The sequence below is a fragment of the Lepisosteus platostomus genome, chromosome 5 (genome assembly GCF_059453375.1).
Source record: "Lepisosteus platostomus isolate fLepPlt1 chromosome 5, fLepPlt1.hap1, whole genome shotgun sequence".
Lineage (NCBI taxonomy): Eukaryota > Metazoa > Chordata > Actinopteri > Semionotiformes > Lepisosteidae > Lepisosteus > Lepisosteus platostomus.
The window spans coordinates 12,034,437-12,054,340 of record NC_142615.1 but is presented as its reverse complement, the minus strand read 5'-3'; the positions used below and the strand labels follow the sequence as shown (position 1 = coordinate 12,054,340).

At 42.1% G+C, this 19,904-nt stretch overlaps 2 non-coding genes across 2 annotated transcripts; one reads left to right on the top strand and one right to left on the bottom strand.

Moving 5' to 3' along the window:
- The first annotated feature begins 4,927 nt into the window (after positions 1-4,927).
- Positions 4,928-5,038, top strand: trnal-caa (transfer RNA leucine (anticodon CAA)). The gene is made up of 2 exons: positions 4,928-4,965; positions 4,993-5,038. It is a non-coding gene; the product is annotated as a tRNA-Leu (tRNA).
- An 11,098-nt stretch (positions 5,039-16,136) lies between these two features.
- Positions 16,137-16,230, bottom strand: trnai-uau (transfer RNA isoleucine (anticodon UAU)). The gene is made up of 2 exons: positions 16,193-16,230; positions 16,137-16,172 (listed from the first exon to the last, which is right to left on the bottom strand). It is a non-coding gene; the product is annotated as a tRNA-Ile (tRNA).
- Positions 16,231-19,904: the final 3,674 nt, after the last annotated feature.

The following is a 19,904-nucleotide window of genomic DNA, read 5'->3' as shown; positions in this document are numbered from 1 at the left end:
AGCTGGTATGGATGGGTTTGGGGGTGTCAATACCAGAGTGGTCCGGGGGGGGCAGGTGTCTCGGGGGCATTCTTGTTTTTCTGTGAGTTCAGGTTGATTCTGTTGGTTTTGCCACGAATCTCCCTCACGCAGGCAAGCGCTCCCGCATTCCTACGAGCTCTCCCCGTACCAAACGTGCACGTGTCAATCAGTCCTCTGCTTAAACCCTCATCTGCCCCCCGGTCATTGCTCACGATTGAGATCTCTCCCGGAGCTTACGTACTAACTACACCTTTGCCTTACTACGACTTCTCCCCTGGACCTCAACCCCGCTTTTCCGACTACTGCTTTAGCCTCTCGATTTTGTACCTTCGCCTGTTTTACGCTTTCTCGGATCCTGACCCCAGCCTGTCATTTCGTTTACGGCTCTACCTTCTGAATCCACACCGACGCAACTTCTACGCCTTCCCAGACTCCGACCCCTGCCAGTCCCTCAACTACACTTTCGCCTGTCGATTCTGTGCCTACGCCTCTGCTACGTGTGGAAGACCGAGTCAAAAGGTCAGGGCAGTGACTATGCGTGGGAAAGGTTTTCTGTTTGCACCTAAGACCACTGTCTTAGGTGCAAACTAAAGCCTGTGATTCCTCACACCCATTCAACCAGAGAAAATTGAAACAGGTTGTAGGATGCCAAATGGCACCCCCCTGTCCTGTTTGTTTGACTTCTGACACTGCCCCTTTCCCTGTATGTTCCTTTGATATGTTAAAGTATTGCTTTATATATAAAAGTATAAAAAAGGAAAGTATAACTTCAGTCCAGTGAGCATGTCTTGAGTGCTAGGGGAAACCCTTTCTCTGTGATATGCTCCCCTTCAGCTGATTGTATTAAAGATCTCTGTTGACAATCTCCCAACCTGAGTGAAGACTGAGTTTTCTTCGACATACGCCTTCCCGGACTCGGACCCCTGCCTGTTTACTCCGACTACGCCTGCGTCTCGTGCCAACCCTACCAAGGGCACCGCATTGGATCCCTATCCTCAGCAGTCAGCCCCTGCGTGACAGGTTCTGAGTGTCTTGGTTACATCCGTTTGTGTGTATAGATGAAAAAGCTATTGAAGAGCACCCCGACACCCCCCACCCATCTCGGTGGAAGTTGCCATGTTCAAAAAATCCTAAAAAGATAATTAAAGTTTCACACAACAAAGCATGACTGTGAAAGGTCAGGAGGCCTGCCTAATGGTGGTGCTGGCCCCACTAGCACCTCTTCCAGCAGCAACCTTAGTTTTTCCCAGGAGGTCTCCCATCCAGGTACTGACCAGGCTCACACCTGCTTCATTACTGAAGGCTGCTGATTATGGCCAGCAGCCATATCACCCTGTAACTCACAACTGGCAACCCACTGAAGCTAAGCAGGTGTGAGCCTGGTCAGTACCTGGATGGTAGACCTCCTGGGAAAAACTAAGGTTCCTGCGGGAAGAGGTGCTAGTGGGGCCAGCAGGGGGCGCTCACCCTGTGGTCCATGTGGGTCCTAATGCCCCAGTATAGTGATGGGGACACTATACTGTAAACAGGCGCCTTCCTTCGAATGAGATGTAAAACTGAGGTCCTGACTATCTGTGGTCATTACAAATCACATGGTGTTTCTTGAAAAGAGTAGGGGTGTAACCCCGGCGTCCTGGCCAAATTTCCCCATTGGCCCTTACCAATCATGGCCTCCTAATAATCCCCCTCTTTGAATTGGCTACATTTCTCTTCTCTCCTCCTCACTGATAGTGGTGAGTTTTCTGGAGCACTATGGCTGCCGTCGCATCATCCAGGTGGATGCTGCACATTGGTGGTGGTGGAGGGGAGTCCCCATTACCTGTAAAGCATTTTGAGTGGAGTGTCCAGAAAAGCGCTATATAAGTGTAAGCAATTATTTTTCTTATTATTAATGAGCACAACACTTGATTACAGTAAAAAAATCATTAAAAAATAAAGAAATGTTCCACAACTCAAAGCAAGGTTGTATAAGGTTAGGGGAGCTGTCTGATGTGTAAAACACCTGGTTGCAGCACTGTGGCTGTTGTGCTTGAAGAGCTATTGACTCGTGAATAGCACCCTCCTATCACCATGTACGGCCTGTCTAATGGTGCCATATTGAAAACATCATAAAAAAATAAAGAAAAGGGACACAGCCACAGCAAGATTGTATAAGGTTAGGGGGCCTGTCTGGTGTGTAAAACACCTGGTTGCAGCACTGTGGCTGTTGTGTTTGAAGAGCTATTGACTCGTGAATACCACCCCCCTATCCCCATGTACCGGCTGTCTAATGGTGCCATATTGAAAAAATCATTACAAAATAAATAAAGGGGCCACAGCCACAGCAAGGTTGTATAAGGTTAGGGGGCCTGTCTGGTGTGTAAAACATATGGTTTCAGCAGTGTGGCTGTTGTATTTGAATTGCTATTGAGCCATGAAGAAGACCCACCTATCCCAATGTATTACCTGTAGTGTTACCTTCAGAAAATCATAAAAACATAAAGAAAGGGGTCACAGCCACAGCAAGGTTGTATGAGGTTAGGGGGCCTGTCTGGTGTGTAAAACATATGGTTTCAGCAGTGTGGCTGTTGTATTTGAATTGCTATTGTAGCGGCAATGCTTGTTAATAAGACAGAATTAAGCGTTGGTGTGCTTTCCTAAATGAGGCCCCATCTCACCCTCCATCTCTGTGGTGCAGCCACAGAGAAAGTATTCATGCAGGATGATTTAAGATGTTTTCTTTTGATAAGGGACAGCTCCCAAACGGGGATGCACTTAGCTAAGCCTGGCTATCATGATCAATGGTCATCCATTGGCGCTTATCTGTCTAGGGAGTGCCGAATGGACATCTGGACTGCATTCCTAAGTGTCAGGAGTAAGTGACTCATATCTCACCTTGATCAACCAATCAGGGATTGGCAGGGCATGGTAACACCACATGGGTCTCCAATGCCCACCAAACTCTCAACCAATCAGCACACATCTGTGTCTTGGTCAAAAAGGGAGCGCAAGCTCAGATCGGGGCTCTCCTTGGCCATTTTTGCACATCCTCAGAGACAATCACGTGACAACTGCTGTTGTCTGCACTGGGACTTGGACTTTGTTCTAAGCGCGAGGCCGAGGATCCCGTACGTACTCAGAATTCTACCAACGTGAATGCTCTGCTTGATCAACGGCAGCCTACAGTTGGACCCTCGTCGACAACCTGAATAGCTTATTCAGAAGCAGCGCTGGTCCGGGAACGAACCAGCTTCTTCCCGGGCAAAAGAGTGACTTGTGAGGACTCGCGGTCACACTCTGTGCATAGATAATTTCTACTAGCCAGCCGGACTGCTGGTAGATCCCCTCAGAGCAACGACTGCCCTGCGCGCCGCAGTTAGATTCCTCCGCACGTCCTACTCCGAGCTTTTGCATTTACTTCCGAGTTTAGAGTAACAGTGGGTAATAACACTGATTAGCGATTTGGTAACCGAACAATATATATTGACATATATTCTCTGTTGTGTATCTCTTTGTGTTTGCATCTCTTCGAGATTATATACCTTGTATATTGATAACCCTCACAGTAAGGTCTGCGCTTGTATCCAGACAGACTGGTATATGTTTGGTGCACAATTTATATTAATAACTGTATCTCATGTATTGAACCCATGTGTGTGCGTTGTTAGTTGTTCTGACGATTGATTTTCTAAATGCCACAACGAACCACCTCGTGATTACTGCTACAATTAATAATTGTCTCAGTAAACCCATCAAACCTCTACACAGCTAAGGAAGAGTAGCTTGGAAAATACCCAACTCAACAAGCGAGTTGGTTGCTCTTGCTCTTAATGCAAGGAGCTGGTTTTTTTTTGTCGCATTAATCATTATTAACCAGAAACAGCTGCAGAACTGGTTGCATTTGAGATTATGTCACTTCTCTGCTTCAGCAAGGTCAATAAAAGACTCTGAAAGTAGTAGAGAAAAACTGAATTAAAATCATATTAGCAATTCTGAGCGATATCTGCATACAGGCAATCCAATAAGAACGTTGAAATCTTTGAATATCATCTCTCTATATATTGTGCTGCTTTTTACTTGGAGTAAAACTATTGGATTGAAGGGTTAAAATGTATTGTTGTTATTTGGAGAAATCAATGAACTTGTGATTTTATAAGTTTTAAAAGACGGTCATGCGTATAGAAAAAAGACAGTGCTGATTATTTTTCTGGAGACGGAGCACTGATGACCTATCTGAGCCAATTGATAAAGCCCACCCAGTGGATACTCTAGCAGAACGTGGAAGAACATTCACCATTGTAACCAAGGCAACCACAGGAACAACATCAAGAAGCACAGTCAATTCCCCATTTAAATCTTTCGTGTAAGGTATGCCATGTGAAAGCATGAAGTAAATCCCCTGATCTCTTTTGAACATGGACAAGGTATTTCTGATGGAGCGCTATGAGCAAAGATTTAATAAGCTACTCCTGCCGATGATTCAGCTTAAAGAAGTAAAAGCTTCACAAACAAAAGCAGCTCGCTACCACAGCTAATATTAAATGTACTTGGTGGCACATTACCATTTGCACTGGCTCAAAAGAGGTCTCGGCAGAATTTGTTCCCTACGTAAAGCTGAAAGCGTCAAAGAGCATTTCCATTGAGAAAAAAAAATCTTTCTTGATGTTAAACATAGAGAGCCAGCCTTTTAGAAGTTCTCCCTCTAAACACCTTGTGCAGCCTCCCGACAGACTAACAAAAAGCGCCTTTTCACCAACTCAATTTATAATACGCCCCTCAAAACTCACAACCGAATAACAATCCATCCGTATATTTGATTTCCGAGATCCATTCAAGGCAACTTGGCTCTTCGCAAGCAAATCATTTCAGGGAAGAAACTCAGTTTAGTCAACTACTGGTGCATTCAGCACACCACTTGTTCTTTCTTGTGAGGGTGGCCGAGTGGTCTAAGGCGCCAGACTCAAGGACGTGTCTTTCCAGCTGGCTTGGGTGTTCTGGTCTCCAAATGGAGGCGTGGGTTCAAATCCCACTCCTGACAGCTTCCATTTTTACCTCTCTTGAATTGTTCCAGTGCTACAGTAGCTGACAGTGAATGACTGAAATATAAAAGCAGCAGAAGAAAGCAAGCAACTCAGTGCAATTTGTGAGTATTCTGCACTGTTAAAATGCACAGGTTTTCATACTTTTTGGAATTCGTAGCTCAAGAAGTGACTCCTGTTTCATTTTCTATTCACCAACTCGATTTGCATTCCGCCCCTCACACCTCACAACAGAATAACAAACGGCTTCATGTGCCACAGCATTCCCCTGTAGATTTGGTTTGCACTATGAATTAGGCGACCCCGAATGAAATATTTTAGTGTTGGCTCAAATGTGAGGAATTTCATGAACCCTCAAACAGGAACGCTTGCAGAAAATGCCAGCAATTCAAAGCGTGTAGGCAGCATGAACAGACCAATTCTGCAATTTCTTTTATCGCGGGCGGTGCTTTCCGAGTCGATGGCTCTGCATTAGAAATGAGAAGTGCTGAACTCTAAACACGTTCTTGCCATTACTGCTACTCCTGCTGCTACTCCTTCGTCCTCGAAAAAAGAAAAGACAGGCATGTTTTGAGTCTCAAAATGATCTTCTGGATCCACAAGAAACATGTAAATTTGATTGATTCCGCAGTATTTTGGATGTACTGTACTTATAACTTGCATCGAAGAGAGATTTCATCAGTTGCATGAAATTGAAACTTTCGACTTTTTGTCTGGTATTGAAAATATGTTTAAAAAAAACCATGAACAATTTTCTAACAAACAACTCATGAATTATTGCCAGGATCTATATTTAGCGTTCGGTAGTGATAACACTGCTGATATTGATTGAGTAGAAATCTATGATGTATTGACAGCTTTATCTGAAGCGAGAAGTCCTAGAACGCCATCTATGAAGTTTTAGGATTCATACCAAGAAATGCCTTTTGTTTCCCACCCCAACTGCTGCTTTTGCATTACACATAATGTGAACATTACCAGTTTTGGTAGCTTCTAGGCACGATTTTCCTAAACTGAAACTTATTACAAAATCCTTTAAGATGAACCATGTCCAAAAATTGTAAATCAGGACTAATTTTAATATCAAATGAAATTACTACAGAAGAAACGGTTTAACTGAAATATGAATAAGACTATGCAAGCTACTATAAAAAGTAGAAGAATTCAATTTATATAACTTATTTTCTTTATTTTTTGAGAGATGGGCTCACACACCGGAAGACACTAACGTTTCTCTTTGATAGAGTATGTGAATAACAGTTTAACCCAAAATGTTTGCAATTGTGATTCTGTTAAAATTCTATAACTCATCTATCAATAGTAAGACATTATTAAGAAAGTAAGAAATTGTTTTATTTCATAAACTATAAGACAATGAAGAGAGTTTACTTCACTTTTGTTCTTTTGACTTAAGCGTTCCGGATCCGAACCCATCTGCAGACGGTTGTGTTTCTTGAATCTCTTGTAATCATCAAAAGTCGTTGTTTTGTGCTTCAGTTTTTTCTCGGGTTGTACCATGGATATTTTATGTGATCGATACTTTACATGCTCTTTTGCATTTTCCTTCACATATAGAAAAAGTTCAAGGTGTTCATGTCACTGTGCTGCACATTTACGCTGGACCACCTGTAACAGTACAGGACACGCAGTGAGGAATTCGTGCAGCTTTCAGCTCAATGCCGTGTCCAGATGGAGGACTCGCTCGCTGAATGATCTCTCAGGAAATCCTGGGTGAGATTCAAAAGGTAAACCTGGCTATCTATGAACACAAGCAAAGAGTTCTCACTCAACAGAAGATTGCGATGTGAGTACAGTAATATAAAACAACTGAAGATGCCAGGGATTGAACCCCGGATCTGTGGAGCAGTAAGTGACTTGTAGCGCTGACATAAGAGATACTTACATAAAGTGCTTTTACTGACCATATTACAAATCACAGGAAGTAAGGTCTTGAAACATTGGGCAGTAGTGGGATTTAAACCCACGCCCCTGAGAGAGTGGAGCCTAAAATCCAGCATATTAGACCATTCAGCCACAGAACCTCGGGCCCCTTCTCCTTTCCTCTCGTTGCTGAGTATAGGTGCCTTCATGCAATTGAGCCAGGTTTGAATCCCAGCCAATGCATCTCCAAATCTTTTCAAATGAATCTGTGATCTTGTAGCACATCCTCTGAAACCAGCAATCGAAATTGGAAACGTCTTCTTCAACACTGAAAAGCTCAATTAGGACGAAGCAGTTGTACACAGGACAGCAGTACCATATGTGTTCTTGATTGATTCAGACTCGTTCTCAGTGGTTCTTGCTCACCAAATAACTTAAAAGCTGAGGAAGAACGCTATGAAAAATACTAATCAAAATACAAAATAATAATCATTATTAACCAGAAACAGCAGAAAAACTGGTCACAATTGTGATGATGTCGCTTCTCTGCTTCAGCAAGGTCAATAAAGGACTCTCTGAAAGTAGTAAAGCACTAAAGCACTGCAAAACTGAATTCAAAATCATATTAGGAATTCTGAGTGGTGCCTGCTTACATGCAATCCAATACGGATGTTGTCTTTAAATAAGAATTCCCTATGTTTCCCTGCCTTTTCCCTGGAGTGAAACTATTGGATTGAAGGAATTCTTATGACAGGTTTACAAGGTGCAGTTGATATTTGGATAAATCTATGAACTCGTGATTTTTATATACTTTAAATAACGGCCATACGGACAGAATAAAATTAATGATGATTTTTCCTGAGACGAAGCACAGCTTATCTTTCCAAGACAGCTGATAAAGGCAAGCCAGTGGATACTCTAGCAGAACATGGAAAAACGTTCAGCTTTGTAACCAACCAGGTATGCTTTGTGATTGCTTGAAGTGAAACCCACAATCTCTTTTGAACTTAGACAAGTTATTTCTGATGGAGCGCTATGCGGAAAGACTTAATCAGCTCTACCCCTGAGGATGACTCGACTTGAAAATGCAGAACATTAACGTTTCACAGATAAAAGGAGCACAACCGACATTAAAATTGAGGGCGCACTGTGATTTGCACTGACTCAAAAGTGATCTTGGTAGACAAACTTCCCTGCTGAAAGTGGAAACAAGAATTTGTGTTGAGAAGAAGAAACACTTTTTTCTCCCTGCTTTGATGTTAAGCTGATAAAGTAGCTTTTAACACATTGCTCCACTTGGTGGTTGTAACACAAAAACTCTTAGCAGCAGTGGGATTCAAACACACTCCTCCAACGAGACTGGAGCCTTAATCCAACACCTTAGACCACTCAGCCACACTAACCACTGTGTCCTGTCTCTTTGTCTCATTACTTGCCCGGAGGAAGCCGGGTGGCTTTTGCTCTTGTCCGACAGTGGCGTTATGACTATGGAACCGATTGCACCTGCTTTTTCTGAGATGCTTCCCCTCTCATGGTGAGATCTCGAATTCTTAAAACACCTCTGGATAAAGTTCTTCTGTGGAGCAGGCTACAGACCTCTGCGTACAGCACCCTTGATGTCGTTTTATTTCTATAGCAGCACCCATCCGGAATTTTTGTTTGTTTTACTTTTTATTTGAACAACAAAATAGATTCAATATAAACAAGAGCACATATAACGTATTAATAGACTCGTGAGGGGCACATAAATAATTCAATTAGACTTTATGGAAAAAAAGATTAAACAAAGTAAATAAAAACAAGGTCCACACAGCTTTCATGTTCCTACATTTCGAAAGACTCTGTAAATATCCATTTACGTCTATTTAGAACTATTCAAACATAGAACTCTTTGCTGATTTAGGTGGTATATTTCCTCAATTACAGGACAGCACAAACAGTTCTTAATGCAGAAATGGAAGCCTGTCTAAATTTTCCTTTCTGTTAAAGACATTTTGGGAAGCACTTTTTTTGGGACACTGATTTTTCTCCTTTGGGGAGCTAAAGAAGACTATAGGGTCTGGCACAGTGGTAGTGTAGCTGATTCTAGCTCAGAAAGTTGTGAGTTCAAATTAGGTTGGGGTCAGCTAAGAGTTCTTCACCATCTGCTGGTGCTGAACCCAGACTTTTCACCATGTAGTTGAGTTCTTCTCAGCATCTCCAAAACATCATGTCCAACTTTAGAGACAGCTACATCAGACAATGAAAGCTTGAGACCACTTTATTATTACAGGTTTTAGCAAACCTGAAAGCTAAGGCGTTTCAGGTCACTTTTTTAATTAAAAAAGTGTCTGAAGCCTCTAAATAAAATTATGCTTTTTTAATTGTGTATGAAATTCACTCCCATGGGCTCTGAAAGGAGAAATATACTGTTGGGATCCTCGCAAGTGAGGTGTCTCTTCTTGTGGTGAAGCACAGTCATACCTGACTTGTCCGGAATGACCCAAGACAGACTTTATCCAGAAGTGATGGCACCACTCCAAGTAGAATGAGAGAGAAACACAGCACGACATGGGGAGTCAAGAGGCTCCCACAATTCACCTTTCCTCACATTACTGATTTCTTCACTAACATTTTGACCGTTTTACAATCACAATGACCGTTTCACATTAAATAAGTTTTTAAACCATCAATATTTAAGAAAAAAAATAGTACATTTTTTTTCAATTATTAAAAAAAAACATTAAATGCCTTGATTGCATAAAGTTTCACAGACAGAAGCAGCAAGCCAGCACAACCAACATTAAAATGGAGGGCACACTACGATTTGCATTGACTCAAAAGTGATCTCGGCAGACGTCATTCCCTGCATAACGCAAAAGGTGGCAAACCGCATTTGGTTTGAGTGAACAGAAGAAAGTTTTTGTTTTCTGCCTTGATGTCAAGCTGACAAAGTATCTTTAAACACTTTGCTTAGTTTCTCGAGAGACTGCCAAAAAGCAGCTCCCTCCCTTTTGAAGTCAGTTGGAAGAGGGTCGGTTACCACTGTACTGTGTCTCTTTGTCACATTACTTGCTCAGAGAAAGCCAGGTGGCTTTCGCTCTTCTGGTCCAACTTAGTGGCATTACGACTATGTAACGAACTGCACCTGCTTTTTTTGAGATACTGCCATTCTCGTAGTGAGATCTTGACTTCTTTAACACCTCTGGATATAGTTCTTATATGAAACAGGCTTCAGACCTCTGCGTGCCCTTGATGTCATTTTATTTTTACAGCAGCCGCATCCGGAAAGTTGTGTCTTTTACGTTTTATTTGAACAACAAAACTACATACAATACAAACAAGAGCACATATAACGTATCAAGAAAATCGTCAGGGGCACATGCTATAATACAATTACACTCTATGAAAAACGTTTACACGACGTTAATAAAGATAAGGTCCGCACAGCTTGTTCTTACATTTCAAAAGAGTCCGTAAATACCCCTTTACGTCTATTTTGAACTGTTCAAACGTAGGACTCTTCCCAGACCATTTCACTTTATACCACATTCCTAAACGAGGATGCATCTCCCGTTTTAGAACTATTTTGGGCGGTATGGCTTATACAACACACCCACAGTATTCTAATGGTGGACTGCAGATCTGTGCTATAGTTCAGTCGAATTCGAAGGATCCAGCAATCGTACTGGATTTGACTGGGATTCTGAAATGTCTCTTGCAAAAGTATTCGGGTTTGCTTGAACCTTTGATAAAAAAAAGTGATCTAATCTGAAACTACCCAGCTTACAATCTCCGAGGTAGTTGTCACTAAACTCGGACGTGATGTGGCACACATGTGCCGTGTGCCTTTACTTTTGTAAAAAACTGGTATCGGGAAAAGTTTCTTTATATTTCTTTTGATTAGCATGCAAGAAAATGTGATCATTACCTATGGAATTTCCCGCAAGCGTGGAGCTTGAATTCACAACCTTGAGATTTAGTGTTCAAGAGTCACAGAAGAGGTCGGCCTGGTCTTCAGTTTGCCAACGATAAGCTCCGGCAGTGCTCCTATGTAAAGCAGCTTGTTTGGATCAGTTATGTGGGACGGCACTTCAATACTAATATCGTTTGCAGTGCACTCAAAAAACATAGATGAAGAAGGTGTCACAGTAAGGTGAACCCAAGGGCGAGGGATGTTCCTGCTTCGTGTACATCTACACCACCTAGCAGTACAAACGGGGTGCTAGGGCCCCTCTACATTACCACAGGTTCTGTTTGTCTCCCAGAATCACCAATGCACACACAGACCAGCAACAAGCATTTGTATTGTATAAGTGCCCTTTTTATTTTCCAACTACATTCACATTCACTGTCACCCAAAAACACAACGAAAACAGAATTCACAGCAGCAAGAGGTCCTTCCCAGGGTCAAAATGAATACAGAGGGGCAGCAGTCTTTCCTGTAAAATACATAAGAGAGGTTACTCGATCGTCTCTACTTAGTACCTGTAGTCTCTGATGCCCCACTTTGAGGAGAGGGGTATCACCCAGTCCTATTTCCCCAGTCTCTGTTCAGGTAACAATAGAAATCCTCTGCGACTATATTACATTCCTCTCAGTTTGAATCGGCTAATTGTGCCAGTTTCCTTGTTCCTCACCTTCAGGTGTTAAAAGTCTCTGTACAGTACCTCTGTTCCAATGCCAATGTCTCCCGTTGTCGTCAGTTACTGAACCAGTAGTTCCTAGCCTCCAGGTATTAGAAGTCTCTGCACAGTTCCTCCCTGGTCTCACACTCTGCAGCTTCCCTTCTGCTACCTGTGTCGTCTCCAGGGTCCAGTGGGAATCGGGAGCCCCCTCTGTTCTGTCTCAGGTCTTTTTATCCCTCTCCTTAGCCAATCCCTTTCAGGGGGGTTTCCACTGTCCCTGTCAGAATCGGGTTTGCCCAGTATTTTTCCAGGAGGAAGCTTGTGTTGTTTGAGGGGTGTGGGAGTGCTGAGCTAGGTGTCATGGAACCTTATCAGTTCACCCCTTGGTCTGGCTAAAACTGGCTCAGCAACTCCTCACACCTCCAAGTCTCGATACCTAATTGCTCCCTGAACGACTTGGGTGTGACTGTTGTTACTGACTGTTCCTGTATTAATTGGGACAACTGCAGTCACCCCCTTGAGTGAGAGGCAACATTGACACCATCCTGGAAATCAACATAACCTAATCAATCACAGCCTGTTACTGCCTCAATGACCCACACCCTGTAACACAAATCAACATAACCCAATCAATCCCAGCCTGTGACTGCTTCAATGGCTCACATCCTGCGACACAAGCTTCACCTGGAGCACAATGGCTGTGTTTTCAGCTACGGAAACTTCCTGTTGACAAGTTGGTGTTTGTGTTGCTTTTTCTGCTCAATGGAGCTGTATTAATGCAGGCACACGTGCTTCCACGGCAAGTTATTTTATTAGTGCTCACAAACCAACACACTGCAGACACCTCTGATACTGTCACTGCTTGTGGGCCCCGTGTTCCTGCCGTCAGCCTACTATACCATGTTCATGCACATCTAGAAATATTACTGCTGTAGTACAGGAGCGAAAGACGAAACGAAAGCACACCCAGTTTAAAAAGGCACATTTGTCAACTGCTGAACTTCACAAGGATGGGATTCACACCCACATGCGCAGAGCACAATGGATTAGTAGTCCATCGCCTTACCACTCCACCACCTCATCCCAGAAGTTAGCATCCTGACATGAGTTAGTGCTCAAGATGGTCGTCTTTCCTCTACTCAAGGATCATTTTCCTCTTCCACCTGCGATTTCACCATTTTCCTTGAAGATGTCAAACATAAAAAGCATATTGAGCTCCTTGGACTTGAAATTACCAGATAAAAGCCATTTCTCATCACTTGCTCAGCGAGCAGGCTCAGCGCACACAGAACGCAGGTATCTCAGAGCGGTGTGTCTAAGAGGCTGTAAAAGGAGAGTGCTCTGTTGGTGCTGTGGCTTAGCTGGTTAACGTGCATGTCTAGTAAATAAGCTTCTGGGTTCAAATCACCACAGTGCTTTTCTTCCTCTCTTGCCATGCAGAGTTGGTCGTTGTGGACAGCAACAGGTGTCTGCCTTAACTTTAATGGAAGTGTTCATTCCTGGAACAACTTTTTTAAAAACAAATTCCACACATATTGCGATAGATAAAATACTAATCTTCCCTGTTGGTGCAGAATAATTAGTGCCAGCTGGCATGAAAACGACAACAATTGTTTTTGTCTTTAGCGTAAAACCTGTGAATGTAGAAGAAAAGATGACGAGTGTCAATTTTTATGGCACCGTGAGCTTGTCCTTCAGTCAAACACGTAGGTAATTCAAACACACCCAGAGATGCACTTCGAATTAGCTTTGACCTAAATACTATCTACTCCAGATGTGATTGGGCCTCTTTCCACATCCTGATATATGCAGAGAACACAAGCTTTTGGCACGAGTGAATATAAATGTAACATAAATGCTATTCAATATATCGGAATTTTGTTGTATTTAAAAAATATTTTAGCTGGGGATCCTCAAATCAGGAGTGTAGAAAAGAGCACCGTTAAACACCATCGGGAGTGCAGAACGTGATAAAAGTGTTCTTTAAACAAAAAGTGAAAATAGTGAATTTGTCTTTCACTTAGATGTTCATTGAAAGCTCAGTAAACGATAAAGCAGAGGCTCGTTTTGTGAATTCTCCTCGCATCAGATTGTCTTGCTTCGACCTTTAAATTGTACACTGTGTAGACCCTTCACTCTCCCTAACTCAATTAAAGAGCCACAGGCAAAAGTGCCTGTCAGTTTAGTTCAGTGGTAGAGCACTTGCATCTCGTGTATAAGGCTTTGTTTTCTACTGCCACTCTGGATTTCTTTTTAAACGCAACATCTTATCTGTGATTGTCTTTCATGTGACATCCACCGTGTGTGAATTTCAGCATGACACATAACATCGTTTGAGATGCTATTTTTAAAACAGACCAAATGAAAGACCTAGTAGCTAAATACAATTAGAAAACACGGGAATCTAATTGAGAAAATTTGGACCGGAGCGATGTATAGTATTGTAATGGTTGGGGGTTCAGGCGGGCACCCTTGCCATTGCCACTTAAGTCAGCCCCCCACCGTCAGGGACTCAAACCTGCGACCGCCACCATAGCTCAACCGCCACCATAGCTGGGTCCCTGTTGAGTGATGCCAGAGGCCTGGGTTTGAGTCCCCGACGGTGGGGGACTGACCTGATGTGGCAGTGGCGAGGATGCCCATGTGAACCCTGGAGCGTTACATTGGTGTTAGCAGTGGGATGGAATAGCCCTTTGTGAAGGTTGGTGAGTTAAGCGGGGGAGAGTGTAACGCATACGGCCACCATTGAGTGTGTAAGAGCCGGCTTACCAGAGCGGTGATGTCACTACCCTTCCCTGTAATAGCAGGGCCACAGCCGCAGGACTGAAGGGAGATTGCTCTTTAGCTCAACAGGCTAGGTCCCTGTTGAGTGATACAGGAGGCCTGGGTTTGAGTCTCTGGTGGTGGGGGGCTGTTGTGAACACTGGAGTACTACAGTATTACTAATAGCAGCGCAAAGCTCACAGTGGTGGCTTTAGGGTATCAGAGCCAGTGGTGCAATGGATAATACGTTTGACTTTGGATCAGAAGATTGTAGGTTTGATTCCTCCCTGGCTCGTTAAGTTTTTAAACTACACTTCTCAGCGTACACAACCCTTCTATCGAGTGGATGAGTCTCCCGTTACGTCTCCAATTCTTTCCGCACATTCTGCTTGTTTCACCACCGTTACTGTTGGACCACAGCCACAGAATGGAGGAGAGATACGGTTCCGATAAACTGTCTTAAATAATCATGTTGAAAAAGGTGACAACGTTTTTTTTTTCTTTAACATAACCTTACATTTGCCTGTTCAGTTCAAGTTATTTTCTGTACCTGCAAATTTCCCAAAGACATGTGTCAAATCACAATCTATTCAGTTAACACCCAGATGTAACAGAACACATTTAAGACTTACACCCCCTTTAAATATGTATTTCCTTCATTTCAGTTTTCTTACCTCCCCAAGATACCTGAAAGTTCACTATCCCATATTAAGGACTGTGCATGCATTACCGGTAATACAGCTACTAATAAAGATATACATTAATCTTAATTATTAATAAATTACACTTTTATTAATAAAGACATGTATTCATCAAATTCATTGTGAATAGTTGTGGTGTCTAGAAAACAATTTTAGCTACAGTAAATATTTCAAGCGAGTGGTGCGTATGTTCGTTACTTTGTGACCATATTATTTCCACTACATTCAGAACAGTTCAAATGCGATTGACTGTTCCTCTACTGAGCTACATAAACCCTGTGAAGAGGTGGTTTAAGTTAGTCTCCTACATCGGTAACATCTAATGGGCAGCATATGTTATTTTAGGTTTGTTGCAATTGAGAACAGGTTTAGTATGGAGCTGCTGACAAATTTCAGCAGCCACGTTCGTTGCAATGACCCGTTGTAGGGTCATTGCCAATCAGCTGCAAGAAAAAAAAACATCATTTGTGCCTTTATTTAAAAAAAGAAAAACAGAGTAGTAGTTTATGTGGTAATTTCAGGTACAATGTAAGAACTTAAGTTAACTAGTCCCACAGTAATGCGTGGGGTCCTATCAATAGAAAAAAAATACTTGTAACCCAAAAACACAACAACCACGATGCAAGAAGCCTTCCGGGAACCTAGGTAAATCACTGTAGTAGTCTAACGACTACAGAAAATAAAATAAAAAAAGGAACAACTTCAAAACAAAAAGAACATTAAAAACAAATCTGGGAAACAACAAAAACAGAATCTAATGCGAGAGCTTTTTCAAGTCTTTGGTACCCCATCATGCTCCCTTAGTCCCAGTAGACCTCTCATCTAAGAAGATATCTCTCATCTATCTGTGTAGAGATCAGCTGGGGGTCCACAGCTGATGGGAATTTAAGTAGTGACCTGCGTCAGCTGCAAAGGAAAAAGTATAGGTTTATTCCATGCTGAAAGGAGAAGGAAACACAACATGGAACCTTCTTCGGGTGTGACGTGGAATAAACCTTTACCTGTTCCTTTGATGTTAATTTAGACCGGATTTCCAGCAAATACCTAACAGGCTACAATCCCGTTAGATAAAGTGTTAAGGACGACCTATAAGTAGCAGTATCTAAAGTGGACAGTTGCTTTCAGTAGCTAAAGACAGGACACGCTGCTCCAGGTGAGGCTCGAACTCACAACCTCGGCATGACTCCGCTGTGCACTGCTGTATAAGTACCGCGCGCTGACCGATTGCGCCACTGGAGCCGTGGAAAGTGCCTTCCCTTCACACACTGACGTTGAACAAACACAGGGTGAAAACGATTTCGGCACGTTTTCCGTCTCTCCGTGGGAGAAAGGGACAGTAAAAGAGCGAGGAAACTACAAGGGAAGAAAATGAAAAAATAGTGCTCACTGCAAAAGAGGGAGGAGAGAGATGGTCAGACACGTGAATCAGCTCGGCGGATTTACACTATTTATGAGTCTTCATGTGTCTGAAACTGTCCAGTTTGTATTTTCGTTTCAAAAATCCAATAAACTTGAATAAGACAAGAAGGCACACACTGCACATCTGCGGAACATCACGCCCGATGTTTACAGTGACATCAGAGATTGAAAGCGAAGTCATTTTTTATTAAAAGTTCAAGGAAACCTGAATATGTTTGCTAGACGTATTTCAGAATCACAGTGAAATGTAGTACGATTGCTGCACAGATCTGCAGTCTGCAATTAGAATACGGTTTGTGCGTTTTCTAAAACTGCAGAGATACATTTCGGAATGCGTCTTCCTGTAAAAATTAAATATCTATTTTATTTGACGGGCGCTATAAGCAGAGTCTGAAGCCAGCTCCACAGAAGAACTATATTCAGTGGTCCAAAAAAGTGAGTATTTCACTAAGTGAACAATTACTGTACATCATAATCATATTTGTTTTACTTCTCCTGCCATTGCAATTTGTGCACAGATTTTTTTCTTCAAAATTTATTAGCCTTGATGGGAAGAAAACTAAACTGTGTGCGCGGTGGTCAAGTGGTAAGGCATCGGTCTCATAAACCGAAGAGCGCGGGTTCAAACCCTCTCCGTGCCTGGTTTGCTTACCACGATATACCTTTATCTAAATCGTCAATTGTCTTGCAATGTTGAAATCTCTGTAATAAGAAAAGAAAAGTAGTTAATAATCCTTTAACAAAGCAACGGGCATCCTCCACTGCTTGTCAGGATGGCTGAGTGGTCTTAGGTGCCAGCCTCAAGATCTCAATCGTGTGTAGTGACAGTTGTTATTCACAACCCGGATTTCTATGGAAGCCCGTTTCCGCCAGTAAGCAAAAAAAACCTCTATGGTATCTCAGAATTCCGACTTAGCAACTCAGAATTGCGATTTAGTAACTCAGAATTCCGACTTTATATCTCACATTTGCGACTTCGAAATAGCCCATATTGCAATGTCTGTCCTTTTGTTATTGTAATGGATTCGGGTTCTAGGGCTTGTGTCCTCGCAGCTCCCACCCTAGTTCGTGCCTCACTGCATTAGCTCGAACCCAGGTCTTGCCAGCTGAGCTAAAGAAGACCTTTTTTAAGTAAAAAGGACATACAATGAGATACCATAGCGCGTTTTTTTTTTACTCCCTGGCGGAAACGGGCTTCCATAGATTTCCCTTCATGGTCATTAAGATGTGTAATTTGAATGTTGCTTATATAAGAACAGTTTCTTCAAAAGTTCTGTCAATTAACAGTGGAGAGCTAGCCGATGTACGTTTTCATGAAAACTCTCTTTAAGGCGATTACAATTATCTTGAGCAAATCTGCGTCGTATTTTTTTTTAAAAAGTTTAGCTCAAGATGCAACAGGAGTATAAATGAATTCTCCCGGCCTACATTCCAAGATATGGAATCTTATTTTTCTTGAAGTGTCTGATGTTGGTCGTTATTGGAAATTGCCCGGTGATATCGACTCAGGTACTCAGTTGTTACGTGCTGTAATTCGATACTTCCAAAGCATTTATATTCCCTCAAATTATTAATAAGGCCAATAATGTATTAAACATTACATGCCACTTTTTCTCTAGATGATGTTCACGATGGAACAGTGAGAAAGTCGTGCCTAGATGTGCTTGAACCAGCACCTTACTATCGTTTTAGTCCCGACCTGACCGCACTGAGCAATGGTACGACAGAGACTCCAACGGGTCGGTTTTCTCCTTTTACAGTTTTTGGGAAAAAAATAATCTGCACTTTTAAGCAAGTATTTTATTTCAAATTTTGCAAAGTGTAAGTTTTTCTTGGAAAACGTTGTTTCAGAAAGAAACTGAGTTGATGGGAATAGCCCTGTCAGTAGAATATCGAGCTTTTCATCTCAGCTAGTTCTTCTGTGGAACAGGCTTCAGAACTCTACGTACAACGCCTTTGATGTCATTTTATTTCTACAGCAGACGCATCCGGAATGTTTTTTTTTTACTTTTTATTTGAACAACAAAATAGATTCAATATAAACAAGAGCACTTATAACATCAGTAGAATCGTCAAGGGTACATAAAATAATACAATTACACTTTCTGAAACGATTAAACTAGGTAAATCAAGATAAACTCCGCACAGCTTTAATGTTTAATTCAAATTTAGGACTCGTACCAGACCATTTCACTCTACGTACAGTATATCTCTTTTCGTAACGAAAATGTATTTCCTGTCTTAGAAATGCTCTGTGCGGTATGTCTTGCACAACGTGGACTGCAGATCTGTGATATTGTCGAATTCGAGGGATCCAGCAATCATACTGGATTTGACTGGGATTCTGAAATGTCTCTTGCAAAGGTATTTGGGTTTGCTTGAACATTTAATAAAAAAGTGATCTGAGACTTCCTAGCTTCCAGTCTATAATCTCACTGAAACTAAACTAGGATGTGATGTTTCGCAGATGTGCAGTGTGCCTTTACGCTTGGCATGTTCAAGACTATTCGTTGCGTGAGCTTCTCACTGCGTGTCCTGTACTGTATTGTGATTTCGTTGAGATTATCTACGAGGAGTACAGCGACTAGAACGCCTTGAACCTTTTTTTCGGTATATAAAAGAAAACGCTAAAGCACATACAAAGTAACTAACAACTAAAATGTAGGTTTTCTGATTATATCTCTACTTTACTTAAATACCTTAGTGACAGGCGATTCTTTCCGATATTTGTTCCGGCGCGGTTATTGATCCCATACTAAAGATTATTTTTATAAAGAACATGTCACCTGCAAACTGGTATCGAGAAAGTTTTATAATATTACTTTTTATTTAAAAAAGTAAATTTATCATAACCTATATGATTTCTTACCAGCGTGGAGCTCGAATTCACAACCCCGAGATTAAGTGTTTGGTACTAGCTGCGCCACAGAAAAAAATGAAATCTCTTATTTACATTAAATACTGCGGCTCCTGACCTTTTCTTCTCGTCAGAGAAGAGGTCGGTCTGGTCTCCAGATTATCAACTATAAGATCAGACCGTGCTCCTTTGTAAAGCAGTGTTGGTTCACATTGCTTATATGGGGCAACACATCAACTCGATGATCGCTCGCTGTACACGCATGCCCCCCCTTCACTGAAATAACATAGACGAAGGAAACTCTCTTGTCTTGGGCTGCTGTCACCCGGATTCAAAGCGCGGGTAGTGCGGTCATAGCACAAAGTACTGACCACTATACCATCGCGGCGAGCTGGGACAGACTATCCTAAATTTTATTCAAATGCTCACAGTGTCTTTAATCTGATGGATTCATATACCGTGCTCATGAGAAAGTCACAAACCTGTCATCTACACACTGTTCCCAGAGCTGGATAAATTATTCCAGATTCTACAGCTCTCTAGCAATAGTGGAAATCAGGCTACAGAAATGGAGAAATTCTCTTCAAAATGTGGAAATATATTCCCGAGACGAGTCCTTTCTCAAAGGTCAACTCTG